Source organism: Amphiura filiformis, chromosome 12, assembly GCF_039555335.1.
Source record: "Amphiura filiformis chromosome 12, Afil_fr2py, whole genome shotgun sequence".
NCBI lineage: Eukaryota > Metazoa > Echinodermata > Ophiuroidea > Amphilepidida > Amphiuridae > Amphiura > Amphiura filiformis.
In genome coordinates this window covers 41,870,798-41,885,568 of record NC_092639.1, presented here as the reverse complement: position 1 = coordinate 41,885,568, position 14,771 = coordinate 41,870,798, and the positions used below count along the sequence as shown (strand labels likewise).

General features: G+C 35.7%; 1 long non-coding RNA gene across 1 annotated transcript; it reads left to right on the top strand.

The window, feature by feature from the left end:
- Nucleotides 1–8,512: 8,512 nt before the first annotated feature.
- LOC140166216 (uncharacterized) lies at nucleotides 8,513–10,647 on the top strand. The gene is made up of 3 exons (XR_011860831.1): nucleotides 8,513–8,657; nucleotides 9,125–9,231; nucleotides 10,097–10,647. It is a non-coding gene; the product is annotated as an uncharacterized lncRNA (long non-coding RNA).
- Nucleotides 10,648–14,771: the final 4,124 nt, after the last annotated feature.

Genomic DNA, 14,771 nt, shown 5'->3' with positions numbered 1-14,771 from the left:
GAAGTGTTTTTCCACCAGCCCACTAACTAGTCTATTGCCTATACCTACAGTACAGTGAGTGAGCTAGAGGTCAATCATCAATTGGAGCGCTGTGTGTGCACTGAATAGGAAAAATGGACAGTAACTGCATAATGGGTGATTGTTCCGGTATTATATGCTTGATAAGTTGATAGAATTAAACTGTCTGACCAGCTAGTATTCTCCTCCGCCGTCAGTGTCACTCCACGTACCGTGTTGCGAAGGTGGAGGAGACTAAAGCTGTATTGACGAACACGCATGCGTTAAAAATGATGTAGCCTAGGTCGAACCTGTGACCTGTGACCTGGTTCCCGACATTGCCCCTATGAACTCTCACCCTCCTGGTGACACCTCATACATATTGTCCTGGGTAGTAGGCAAATATTTACTGGAGGGGCATGAAAACTAGCACTACACACCGACATCGCCCGGTTAATAATTAAATTATACAGCAGAGACACTGAAATGAATACCCGGGATCGATACACGTGAATGTGCTATGCACGATTTGATATTCAGACGATAAATCTTTGGATACCGGGGTAGAAAATGATGAATATCTCCCGTAATTTATTTAGTCTAAAGAAGCCAGATTTTGTTCCTTGCACTTGAATATATGTGTTGAACGGATATGATAGGCGTTAGCTTGTGTCTTGAGAAAGAACCGTGCGTCTTGAACTCAAAAGCTGACAAAAATTCTGATTTTATATGTACATGTGCCGAACTATAGCGCAGCGTAGGCTACCTGCACTCACTCGTGGAGGCAGTCTAAAAGCAGATTACCATTGACCTCATCATGGCGTATACATGCTCACTCACACACAGAGAGGTCAATTACCAGGCTATTGTCAGTAGCCTTAGTCGGATGTCCCTCGGCTCATTATGCGTCTCAAAGGTCGGAACAAAATGGCTATGCGTGGCTGTGGATTCAACCTACCATGGCGATTTCTGCCATGAAGATATCGGGGCGATGACACTGTGCACTACAGCCCTGTTATAATTGATTTGTCAAGCTAATACCTATTACCATACATCAAGGTTCGGAAAAGTTAATGAGGTATCACTGGAGCTTGAATAATGTCGGTGTTTGCTTATTATTAGTTTTATTTTCTTCATGACAAAAAAAAATCAGATTTAATGCAGGTGGGACGGGGGTCTGTCCCTTTATTTCTATAAAGGGTATTTTTTTAATAATTTCGCGCACCCCCATTGGTCATTTATTAAATAAAAGTTACTATTCAAATTTAAAAAGTTCTACCCGACTAAAAGATTTGTACTTTATTCCTCTGGTTTTTCATTCCCGTCCTGACTCGGTCTTTTACCGTAATTACCCAAGAGCAGCCATATTACCAATCTATGACGATCAGACCGAGTACCGTCGAGCAGCCAGATCGCAAATCAATTCCAATCGGACAGGGGATCATCAAGCAGCCCGAATACCCACTAATGACGATCAGTACCATCGAGCGGCCAGATCGACAGTCAATTACGATTCGACGGAGTATCCTCTGGCAGCCACATTGCCCATCAATGACGATCAGCCCGAATATTCTCAAGCATGCAGATCACAAATTGTTTACCATCAGATCAGGTCCCAGATAAATTACGCTCAGACCGAGTACCCTGGAGCAGCCAGATCTCCAATCAATGACCCTCCACCCGAATACACTCCTCTCGATCCAAATCCGCACACGCCTCAAACGTCTTCCTACCCAACTGCACCTCCACCTCTTCATGATCCAGCCAGGGCTTCCCAGTCCAACTACAGTTATCCAGCCAGATCGGCAATCAATAGGGATCTTGCAACTAATCCCCCGGTAAGTTAACAATCAGCATGCTTTGTAGGGTTTGAAGCAAACTTAGTGGTTAATCATATAAATGTAAACACCTACCAATTAGTAATTATCCCCTTAATGAATGACCATTATTCCAAAAAGGGTAAATTCATGCCAAATTTGGGATAAACATTCAAAGCAGAATTGATTTCTGTGCATTATAACACCTCATTTATTGCAATGGTCCCAATATTGATGTCGCAGCGTACATTTAAATGACAGTAACCAAATACTGATTTGGAAGTTGCAGCAAACTCCTATTGCCTTGTATTCAATATCCATGGAGTTAAAGGTTTTTGGCTCTCGTTGGATTATTTTTCTTGTTCCGTATATTTGGAGGATGACCGACAATATGATAATCCATAAAAAATTATTCACATCATCATCAGTGGTCACTGGTCAATGTTTACTTAATCCCATATTAAAACATGACAAGTTCAATAATTTCTGGGAACAAGAATGTCACAAGAAGTAGAAGACCATTATGGTAACATCTACCAATCAGGAAATTTAGCTTTAACACTGAAAAGAAAACCTGCAATTGTAGGTCATCTAGGACTAGTTTTTGGTCAGAAAAGATATTGCATTCTTCATGTTTCAATTTGGTATTACATGAATAATGATCAGATCACTGATCTGAATAATGACAATTTTTATTGATTATATAATGAGCTGAACAGCTTTTCTTCAATGGATACTGAATACACGGCGATATGCTGCCATCGGGACCAATATAAACAACAAATGAGGTTTCAATGCGCAGATTTCGGATTCGACTGCATATCTCAAATTTGGCATACGATTAACCGTTTTGGAATATTTGCCATTCGTTTAGTATGCATTACGTTTGGGTTTTGGAAAGAACCTTCTGTTAAATCATGCATGACTCCATTACAAATCTCAAAATCCCTTTCTTCTTATCTATTGATATTTTGAATAGTGTTTATCTTTCCCTAATAGATTATGATACTAAATGAACAATCAGCTTGGGCAGTTCGCACAAGGCCCTACATCTCATAGGACAATAAAGTTAGCGCCCTGATCGATTCTTCCTGCATATCAATATGCTTCATTTACATTACATTACAGAGATCGGACACTAATCCCAACAATAACAAACCATGTAAACAATGATCACCCTATATTACAGGTGATATACGCTGGCGAAGTCACGTAATTAATCGGATTAATTACCATAGCAATAGGTGAAAACAATTTTGAACATATCGCGCTGCACTACAAGCAGGTTACACTCATCACCTGTGTATGTCTGCAATCATAGATTGAATACAATACTGGTCTTTTCAAAGATACTAATCTTACAGGTGCAAGTGATCAGCATGATACGGTTCAATACAGAGGTAGCGCGTGAACGTATCAGTGCAGCGCGGTATATTCAAACATTGTTTTCACCTATTGCTATGGTAGTTAATCCGATTATTACGTAATTTCGGCAGCGTATTACAGGTCTATATTACAGGATTAGATTAGTAAACTATGATCTATTTGCAAGTATTATTTTGATTGAACAGAAAAGATGTGATACTATTTTTATAGTAGTCTAGTTGCCGGCGTCAGGTATACATAGAATGGGTTTTTTTTACGATGATGACATGGACGTACTGATCATTATGTATGATATAAACTCATAGGTGTTGTGCGTTTGGCAATTTGGGAGGGGGTGGGGTTCAAAATGACCCCATTGGATTATAAAATCAAAATTTCAAATTGCTCAAATACCCCTTTCAAATAATAATATCAAATTATTTACATAAATAAACAAAAATAAATAAATAAATAAATAAATAAATAAATAAATAAATAAACGAAAAGAAATTGAACAAATTTTAGCGTAGCATTAAAATGATAAATATATTGCCGGCAGGAGGACTCGAACCAACGATATTGATATCAGCAGTCTCATGCTCTCCCAGCAAACACAAAACGTTTAGAAAACGTTTTCTCTAGGTTCTAGTTTGGTCTTTTACGTCTTCGTCTTCCAAAACGTTTTAAAAACGTTTTAAAAACGTTTTGACTTGGTTAAAATATTGTTCGTTTTACCATAACGTTCAGAAAACGTTTTTAAAACGTTACAAAATATTTCGATTTTTTTTTTATTTTGCCACGTTTATAATACGTTATTTCCAGAACGTTTTCCGAACGTTTTGTACAACGTCAATTAAATGTCTTTCTAAAGCGTTTAATTATTATTTCATATTATCAAAATGTTTTAACACGTAGCCTACTCTGGTTTAAGGCACTGTATGGTCGTAAATCCTGGGGGACAGCGGGGACACGTCCGCATACACTTTGGGATATCAAATGCCCCACCCCGTTTTCGGCAAACACTTCCCTGGTCTAGTTTAGAATTGAAATTTTCTCGCGCTCCGCGTACTTCATCGAATTCAAATTCACCTTCATATTCACATCCAATATACCGTGATTGGGGGCTAAAATAGTATAACAAGATTTGTGTGAATAATACGCGCATCTCCCCGTAAACTTGACCGGTAAAAAGCAATTTGTCTATGTCATACCCCTGATATCTGGTACGTCAGCAATTAACAGAAAGGAAAAAGAGGAGCTATCATGTCAGATGACTGAGGAAAAGAACGGAATCGAAGGATTGAAGAAAGTAAAAAAAAAGACAAGATACACATGACAACGCCGACTAAATATTAAATCAACAGGGATTAAATAATTCCTTGAATTCTTATGACAACCCCCCCCCCGACATCTCAAAGAAGAAAAAAGTGAAAGAAAAATTCCTTGTTGTTTATAGATAGCATTAAACGCCTTGATTTGGTATAAAATAGTGTAAAATTGCATATTTTTGCGCGCTTCGTGGGAAATGAACCCAAATGTGTATCAACTTTCACTTCAAAATATGAAACTTAATGTTCGCCTGCTGTGCGCGCATATAAATCCCAGCAATTGTGAAGTCAATGATGTCTGTATATTGTTGATGAATACAAGTTTAACTGTTTAATTCTTTATTATATGTGCATCAATCAGGAAACATGTACCTAATTTGGCAAGTGTTTCACGCAGTCCTTTTTATTATAACAATCTCTTCATCACAGCACGGTTCAATTATATGCATTCGACAACATCACTTCTCGGACGTTGATCTCAATTTGTAGAGATAAGCTTTTGCAACCAACATTTTAAAGTCAGCCTAAGCCTAGCATAAGCTGCTGGTTAGTGAGGAACTGTGTCTTAGAGATTGTGATGTATGACCCGGGTGTTTGACTTGCTTGACATCTTTAAGTGTGACCTATATAAAAGTTTTATGGTTTTGTGAATCGTCTGGCAACCCAAAATTCAAACCTGGAATGTGAAAAATTATACGTTTCACACGATCGTTTATGCTGGCATGCTGTTCTAAGGAATATACATCAAGTTGCTCATCAAAAGGAACTATTTGCATCTGTTTCTTTCAGTTCTACCAAACAAAGGTAAGATTGTATTTTATTATTACTATATTTGCATTAAACATGTTAAAGCGTGTATGTTTTTAGTCAATTTAATCAGTGAAGTTTTAAGTACAATGAGTAACATATGGCATCCACAATATAATGACGGTTGATGTAATTTGAATTCGAGGAAAGTCTTTAAAAGCTGAGGACTTAAGATGTTTTTAATAGGATATTGTTTTTCTAATTATTTACCATTCTTGACTTAAAAGTATGTTGTAAGGTTTGATGATATTCATGGTTTAATTCCGTATTGGTACTACTAAATAAAATACTTGTATGTTCGTGATGCATTCGTATAGCTGGCCTATTCGTCGTGATTGAAAGCTTTATAAAATTGCAATCTCAAAATTGAAAAAGCTCGGCGATGTTGTCAGAATCGAAAGGCCGTGCCTACAATTAATTATTTGGTTGAAATTCAAGGTGGTTTATTGACTTGAGTTTTGTCTTGTTTGTCAAATTGTTATACCTATTTCATAAGTCTATCTGACATAATGTGTTAGATGAGTATTAGATTAGCATGACACTCATGACACTCGATCATCAGATCGTCGGACAACTTAGTACCTGATTTAATTACAAGTAGGCTATATTATTATTCTCATCTATATCATGTATATTTACACAGGCAAATTCCTGAAAGTAGTAAGAGAAGTCATCAAGTATAAAAACAGAACACGTGAGAAGTAACATTATTAATTACAAGTGCAAAAAGAGTGGCCGTGGTTACCCAATATGTAAGCAATATGTGATTAATAGGGAGTATTTAGCGCCCAAAACCTCATAATTTGAATAATTACTTTAAAGTCAGGCAGAAGGGTTTACTGGAAATCCATTGAAATGATTATCATGTTGCCGGTTATTGCACCCAGAGGTGTATTTTGTGCACCCAGAACTTCACCTGTACCACCTCAGTCTTGACCTATGTTCTGGGTTAGTCACAAACTCCAAGTCCATGGTTAAAAACAACAGATGGTATGACCTATAAATCATATATTACCCAGAGAAGTTCAAGTACGCTAATTTTTGCCCTAAACAATGGAATGTTGCAGATGTTGGAATATTTATGAAATGATTGCAAATGAATAATGATGTATATTGATTGCTTGGAAGTGGAACACATTTGTTTTTATTTTTAGTGTAATTAATTAGGTTTGTGTTGCCTGAAAGCACTGAATTAAAAAAAATCAAAGAGATCGATGGCCAGTACGATTCTTTAGCCCTAGGTATGCATGCATAAGAGTTCAAAATGATTAAAAACAACAAGTAGAATTTTTTAGCTGTAAATTAAGACCAAAATCAAGTTCATGTAGCCCCTGTAGTCATTAATTTATTCAAGTTACACATGCGAAACGCCCTGTTCCCATAGCCTTTGTGTGCTCCTCTTCCCCATCCTTCCTCACAACTTTCGATCAACCACACATCTCCAGTAGTTGAAAAGCTACATTGTTCATATTTACAGGGTTGCTAATGTTAGTGGTGTTTTAGCTTTCAAATGACACCAAAACAAACTATGACATTTTATCAATTAAACAGATCACAATTTAAAAATACATAACCCACCACCCTGTTTGGGTGGCGACTGGGAAAACGCATATCCATTAGTATTAGATTACCATCTCTTGTAATCTTAGTTGTTCTCCTTCGTATAAAGTTTTAAAAGCAAGACAATTACTTATTTTGTACATGTAACATGTCATAAAATCATATAGGCCTTAAGGTCTGGCAACTGCTGGTTCAGAAGTTTAAGATATTGTCCTTCGTTCTGTTGAAACATTTTTCGATGTGCTAAGAACATTGTCGAAAAATATCCATATTCCATATTTTGCAACATTGAAGTTTATCATTTGTTTAAAGAGTGATAGAGTTACGCAATCTGCTGTTTAGTTAGTTATCAATTAGAACTTTGTAAAAAAACATGACAAGATAGCTTTTTATTGTACCTGATTGAAATACAAAAAAACTATGTCAATATTTTGGTGCACTCTTAAGGGATCTAAAATGAGCGTTTATTGCGTTTCGACAGTATTTTTAGAGGGACATGAGAGCACCTCAGACCTATCGAATTGCATTCTGAATACGAAGCATGTCTTTCTGATATCAAATATTTTTCATTTTTGAAAATCACAATATAATACAAATTTTATGACAAATTATAAAAATTGATATAAATTCAAATTTTTGATATATAACAATCCTCGAAGTAAATTTTATAAATCTAATGATATATTCTTAAAGTGTATGTAGCAGGGAGGAAAAGCCGACGGTCAATTGAAAATTTTGACCTTTCATATTGAAGATATGGATTTTTTTTTTTTTTTTTTAATTTCAATACGAAAGGTCAAAATTTTCAATTGATCGTCGGCTTTTTCATCCCACCTACATACACTTTAAGTATAAATCATCAGATTTGTAAAGTTTACTTCAAGTACTGTTAAATATCAAAAATATCAATTTTTAATGATTTGCCATAAATTATGTATTACATTGCGAATTTCAAAAATCAAAATTATTTGATATCAGAAGGACATTCTTCGTATTCAGAATGCAATTGATATGTCTGATGTGCTCTAATGTCCCACAATAAATACTGTCCAAACGTTCATACCCCAGCCCTTAACTATAAGTTTTGCTTTTTGCAAAACATGCACATGAGGGCCGCATGTGGTTTTATATTAAAACTCCACTCAGCCAAAAATATTTCTATATACATGTATTTTAATATAGGAATATCGAATAGACACGAGAGGTTCTTTAAATATTTTAATATTTCTCAGGAACTGTCATTTTATACCAAACAATCATAACCTGTGCAAAATGTTCCCTTGCCTCCACCCTATACTAGCTTTAAAAACAAAATTATGAATTAAGATGCAATTTTCGTGTGTTCAAAAGTACACAATATGAAATTGTGGTTGATTTACACAATTGAAGTACTAATAATCATGATCATTTATAAATAGGCCATAATTCAAAATAGGCCTATGTTTGACATTTTGCACTTGCGATGAAAATCACAATAACTTTATTCAGTTGTGGGTCAAAGTATCACAAGATACTGAACCATCAACAACGGCAACATCATAAACGATATTGACTTCCAAATTCCATGCGATAATGCATTAAAAATATTTAGCTTTGATTCATATGTCTTTATTCCAGATACGACACCTTAGACTTGTTGGAGGACATGATCTCAACGAAACCATCAGGAGGATGATGAGGAAGCTGGGAACGAACAATTTGTGGTCCTCCTACAGTGTATAGGGAGAAAAGGCAAGCTGAGCATTAAAGATAGCCCTTTCAAGTTTCTACAAAGTTATCGTCAGTAAGTTTCATAGGCCCAAGATACAATCTATGATTAACATAATATGTCAAATCACGCAGGCCTTTCCTTTTGGGTGAGAAAACAGATCCATAAGCTTCCATAGAGCTAAGATCGGCTAAGCCTAAACAGAATGCATATAATTTGTCATGCTGTCTGAACCAATCATAGTGGGTGTAATATACTCATATTCTGTGACTATAAAATTAAAATATGGATATTTAAATCTGACCCCTAAATCGGACATACGTTTCCAACTTGGTTTTTGTTGTTGTTATTTTAGATTATATGTGTATACTTTATTCATAAACTTATCAAATAAAAAATTCCCCTAAGACCACAGACCGCACGTATGGTAACACGTCGACATGTAGGCTTTTGGAAAATCCTAATATTGAGATACAGACCGTTTATTTTGATAAAGGAGTTTAATTTAATACTGAACTCATATCATTTCCACCTTTCTATAGAAGCTTGCATGAAGAATCATCCTCAAGCTAAGGAGGTTGAGATAGAGAAGGGACTTGGAGATTATCTGAAAAGAACACCAAATCTTCCAGGTGGAAAAAAGTATAAAGTAAGTTCAAATATCATTGCTGAAATGCCAAATTCATTTATTTAATTCATGTAGGCCTAAAACAATGTCTAGGGATTATAATATAAGCACTCATTCTAGACACCACCTTGTCCTCTATTTGTAAACACGTTTAAATGCTAAACATGTTTAGGAATTAATATGTCTTAATGTGTTTAGATATTAAACATATGATGTTTTGAAATTTGACATTGGTGTTTAGGTTTTAAACGTATTTACAAATTGAGGACAAAAAAAAAGTGTTCAATCTCTAGACACTGTTTTTGCAGTGTATTACTATGTTTCTGTATCTGAATATCAAAAGTGCATAAATATTGTTCGTTGAATGTAAAATGAAAAAATATCGCATATCGCACAGCTCATTTTCTTTTAAAAATAATGTTTAAAAAATAATAAAGCATAGCACAAAGCTATTTTACCAAATGTATCTGAGACATACTTTTTGTCCTTACATTTCACACACCTACGTGATGTTTCTTTCTCTATGGAGCATTTTTGTTTATTTTCACTTCTCTTAGGTTCAGTAGGGGCACCATGCCCCCCCCACACACACCCCACGCGCGCATTATGATTTCGTTATGGTTTATACAGACCTTGAAAATTACTCAGAATTAATTATACTGATAATATAAATAAGTTGTCTGGATATCTAAGGGTGACCATAACCTGATAGTATTTTTTTATTCATAGAATTTCTTATGCCTATTTATATATATTTTGTCATGGCTGCTATTTTAGTGAGCTGATAGATTTAAGGGAATCGGGTTTCAGTTCAATTTAAAAATGATGTTTCCCAAAATGATGATCATGCTTATAAATAGATTGTTTTCCATTTTATTATCTATAGAAAGCTGGGAATGTGGATGCAGCGGTACCTGTAGGGGAATTGGAGGATGATGAGCGCGGCGAAAATGAACGTGGCTCCCAACAGGAAGAGGAAGAACAAGACTAGGGGACACATTGAAACTGAAGACCACAGACACTGTACTGGTAAACATGCTAGTTTTACAACATTGTCGGACAAGGTGCTCACTGTCTATTGAAGTATATATATTCGATAAATATAAGGTTTAAGTTTAAAATAGCTGTGATTATATATCAGACTTTTATTTTAAAACATTTCTCATAAGCATGTTAAGATGTTTTTGTTTCTGGCGAAGTGACGTCCTAATCGGATTAACTACCATAGCAATAGATGAATACAATTTTTGAATAGATCGCTCTGCACTACAGCAGGTTGCACTCATCACCTGTCTTCAATCATATAATATTAATAGATTGAATACAATACCGCTCTTTTCAAACAGGCTAATCTTACAGGTGCAAGTGATTAGCATTTCTTTGACATAATATATGGTTCAATGCATCGGTACCGCATGGACGTTGTAGGCATACGGGGGATACCAAAGAGCTTTTAATAGAAATAGAGTCGCAATAGATTATATAATCTTTTGTTCGTTTGATGCCGATTAGAAGTTGCGACAGGCTATTCATAAAAGTGGTACCATTGTTTCGAAGAAAGGGTTCCTCCATTAAATTAGTCACTGATCCGGCATCATATTAACGCTCTACACAACAAGCGAGTATCAATAAGTGACCACACTACAGTCATGTGTAAGGGCAGTCATGTGTAAAGTGGTACCATTGTACTTACGTATCCCAAATGTGTGCTTGTGTGGGTCTGAATTCTATAAGGAGGCTTTAGCTGTCGATGCAATCATTTTTACCACCCACCTGACGTTAGGCGTTTCATTTAAATAAATTGAATGCTCTTCTGATCGATTACATATTAGAATGTATGAAGGCTGCCATGTCCAGTCCATATATCTATACACTATAATGGTAATCGCTATACGTATACATTTAAGTATAAGTATAGGCCTATAAAGGTTGTTTTTAATAAATTTCCATTTAATTTTATTTTAAGAAAGAGATTGGTATAGACATAGTGGCGTACCCAAAGAGGGAGGGGGGGGAGGGGCAGATTCACCTCTGTAAGAAGTCTTGGGAGGGGAGGAGGGAGGAGTAGGGGAGGAGATGATATGGAGAATGAGAGAGGGCTGGAGGAAGGGAGAAGTAAAAAGATATAATAAAGACAAGTAGATAAATAGAAATATAAGGACAAGGATGGGAATGAGAGAGGGAGGGTGAGAGGGGACAATGCGAGCGAGGGAGTGATAAAGTGTAGGCCTAGGAAAGAATAAGTACAGAGAAGGGAAAAGAAAGGAATGACGAATACATTTAATAATAATTATTAGGCCTATATAAATAACTAAACACATAACATCACTGGGCAGCCATTCGATGATGTCAATGCCTTTATTCGTTACGTAATTAAAACGCCCAGTCAGATGTATTTCACACCTACCAAACACAACTCACCCAATTTCGCAAACTGGACATTGAATGTACACTCTCATGAATATTGATTGGCAACATTTTCCAATATGTCAGCGCTCTAATCGGAAACAATAGAACAATAGACCCTGCAGAGCGTTGGGGATACAGTCAAAATTTTATTCATCTATTGCTATGGTAGTTTATCCGACTAATTACGTCACTTCACCAGTGTATAATCACCTAGTATTCGCTGAGTGCGTTTCCACAATCGCTTGATTTATATTAAGCCTTTTTGAAGTATGGCGGGCACAAAGAGGAGTACTTTTATTTGGGTAATCTTTTGTATGCTGAAAGAAAGCATACACAAGATTACCCAAATAAAAGTACACCATCTCCATTTGTGCCCGTCATACTTCAAAAAGCCTTATTGTTGCAGCGTCGAGGTCCGTTCAAACTACGCCGCAATGCAGTGCGATGCGGTACCGATAAATCGATTACTTTTTGCCTCAACTCAACGCTACTCGTCGCATTTCCAAGTTAAAATGTATTGAACTTCATTTATTGAAGTATTCTGCAGTGCGGCACCGCACCGCACCGCAATTGCGGCGTAATATGAACGGCCCTTTGGTCAAAGTTGCATTAAAGGCCATGTATGGCTTGCGACTTGACGCTCGAGGGCATGCTATAATCTGAGCCCGAATTAAAAAGACTAATTTGCGTCTGACATCCTGCCAACCAGACCGAAAATGTACTCGGACTTTTAAATTCTGCCTCAGATTATAGCGACTTATCGATTATAGTAACTATACCGTGATTTTAATTTGCTGTAAAACGAGAGCATACTTCCGCGATGTTCACAATGCGCCTCCGATCCGAAGCGTAGGCCTACTATGTGTGCTTTACACGCCGTACGTGTTGTTATTTCTGTCGCCATACTCGCAAGTTGCGCCTTGTCAATCGCGCAAGTACGCTCTTGTCAACGGTTTACAGTTAATCGCTCTGCCCATCAGCAACGGAAGTGATGATATTATCTGTATGTTGTGTAAACAATGTAAATTAGTGGTTTTTACGTTGTATTTGGGGACACTAGTAAAGAGGTAATAATTCAATTTGAGGAGTTTTATTTTATCTTTGAGACTAGACTATGCGTATTCAAATTATTTGACGTGTTTAATGACATTAAGGGATCTGGAATGAGCGTTTTGAGCGTTTCGACAGTATTTTTTGTGGGACATGAGAGCACATCAGACATATCGAATTGCATTCTGAATACGAAGAATGTCTTTCTGATATCAAATAATTTTCTTTTTTTTAAATTAACGGTATAATACAAATTTTATGACAAATTATTAAAATTTGATATTGTTCACATTTTTGATATTAACAGTCCTCGAAGTAAATGTTATAAATCTAATGATATATTCTTAAAGTGGATGTAGCTGGGAGGAAAACCCGACGATCAATTGAATATTTTGACTTTCCATATTGAAGATATGGAATTTTTCCCCAAAAGACCTATTTTTTTGGGTGTTTGGGAGAAAAAATCCATGATACGAAAGGTCAAAATTTTCTAAATTGATCGTCGGCTTTTTATCCTAAATAAATACACTTTAAGTATAAAACATCAAATTTATAAAGTTTTCAAAAAAATATCAATTTTTAATCATTTCACATAAAATGTGTATTACATTGCGAATTTTTAAAAAAATCAAAATTATTTGAGAACAGAAGGACATTCTTCGTATTCAGAATGCCATTCGATATGTCTGATGTGCTCTCATGTCCCACAATAAATTTTGTCCAAACGTTCATACCCCATCCCTTAAAGGAACAACCAAAAAGATCGAGGTTTTTGGGAGTGGGTTTCAAATCTCAATGACGTTTGTAAAAATATTTCTTTTAAGAAGATAATTTTCAACATTTGTGGATTTACGTTTCTGGCAGGGAGGAGATGATGGCCGAAAACGAAAGTAGTTTCGTTTATAGGACTAATTTGCTCGTTAATGCTTTGGGTACCGGTAGTTCCTAGCACTCTGTACTCTGATACCTGTATGATGATTTTCCACTGCGCTCGCTGTTCGAGAGGCGTCGCGGTTTGAGAACGGGGCTAGTTCCATAAGGGAAATGCAGACTTATCATCTTTATAGGCCTACATTTAATCAATTTAGGTAATGAGCCGTGAAAAGGCTCATGAACTGTACATTTGTCAATATTATGCCTAAAATAAATGCATAAATGTTCATGGTACTTTTATTTTACAGAATTCTGCCTTAAAACTTGGTCAATCAAAATGTATAACGTGTTGTTAATTCCGTCGCCATATATTCGTTGGGAGTTGCGACTTGTCAACATCGCGCAAATACGTTCTTGTCAAAGTGTCAAACCGGACCACGTTACTTTGCATAAATGCTAATTAAATTTGAGAGGGTCTAGACATTACGAACATAGTAGGCCTATGGCAAAATTCTACAAAATTAAAGTAAACCATGAACAATAATTATGACTTAATTTTAGCAAAGTGTTGGCAAAAGTTACGAGCACTTTCAAGTCTAGTCATCATCAACTCTCTAAGAAATAATTGTCCTCTCAGGAGAACCCGCCCTCTTAGATCTTGAACCTCAATTATAAATAGTAACTTATATTTGAGAGTTTTCATGTATATAAATCATGTTTTAAAACTTTTTATCCTATAAATGTACAATAATCGGGTTTCATGAGTATTCCATCCATGCATATGTATTAAACAATAATTATTATAAATCGAGTAATAGAGTGTATAAACAGTCATCAATGGTCATGACAATAGTTGACTCGATACATGGTAACACAAGTTCCACATGTTCCATGGGGTGATTTTGCATAGCATGTTTGTATAAAATTAATTTATGTTTCAGCAGTATTTTCAACGAAAATGAATGAAGAATAGTATTCATACACAGGAATAAAGTTTAATGAATCACACATCAAATCAACATTAATTGTCTGGTGTGATTTATTATGTGTCGTGTAAGTCGTAAGTATCACTAATTTGCCAAACTAACTTGTTTCATGAATTTTGTATTGGCCTAATTTAATAATATTTGATATTTGTTTTGGACATTTATTAAATTACATTTTCGCTTTATTTTCATTGTCTTAAACTAATAAAACATAGCACGTTTTCTAAACGTCACTAAAACGTC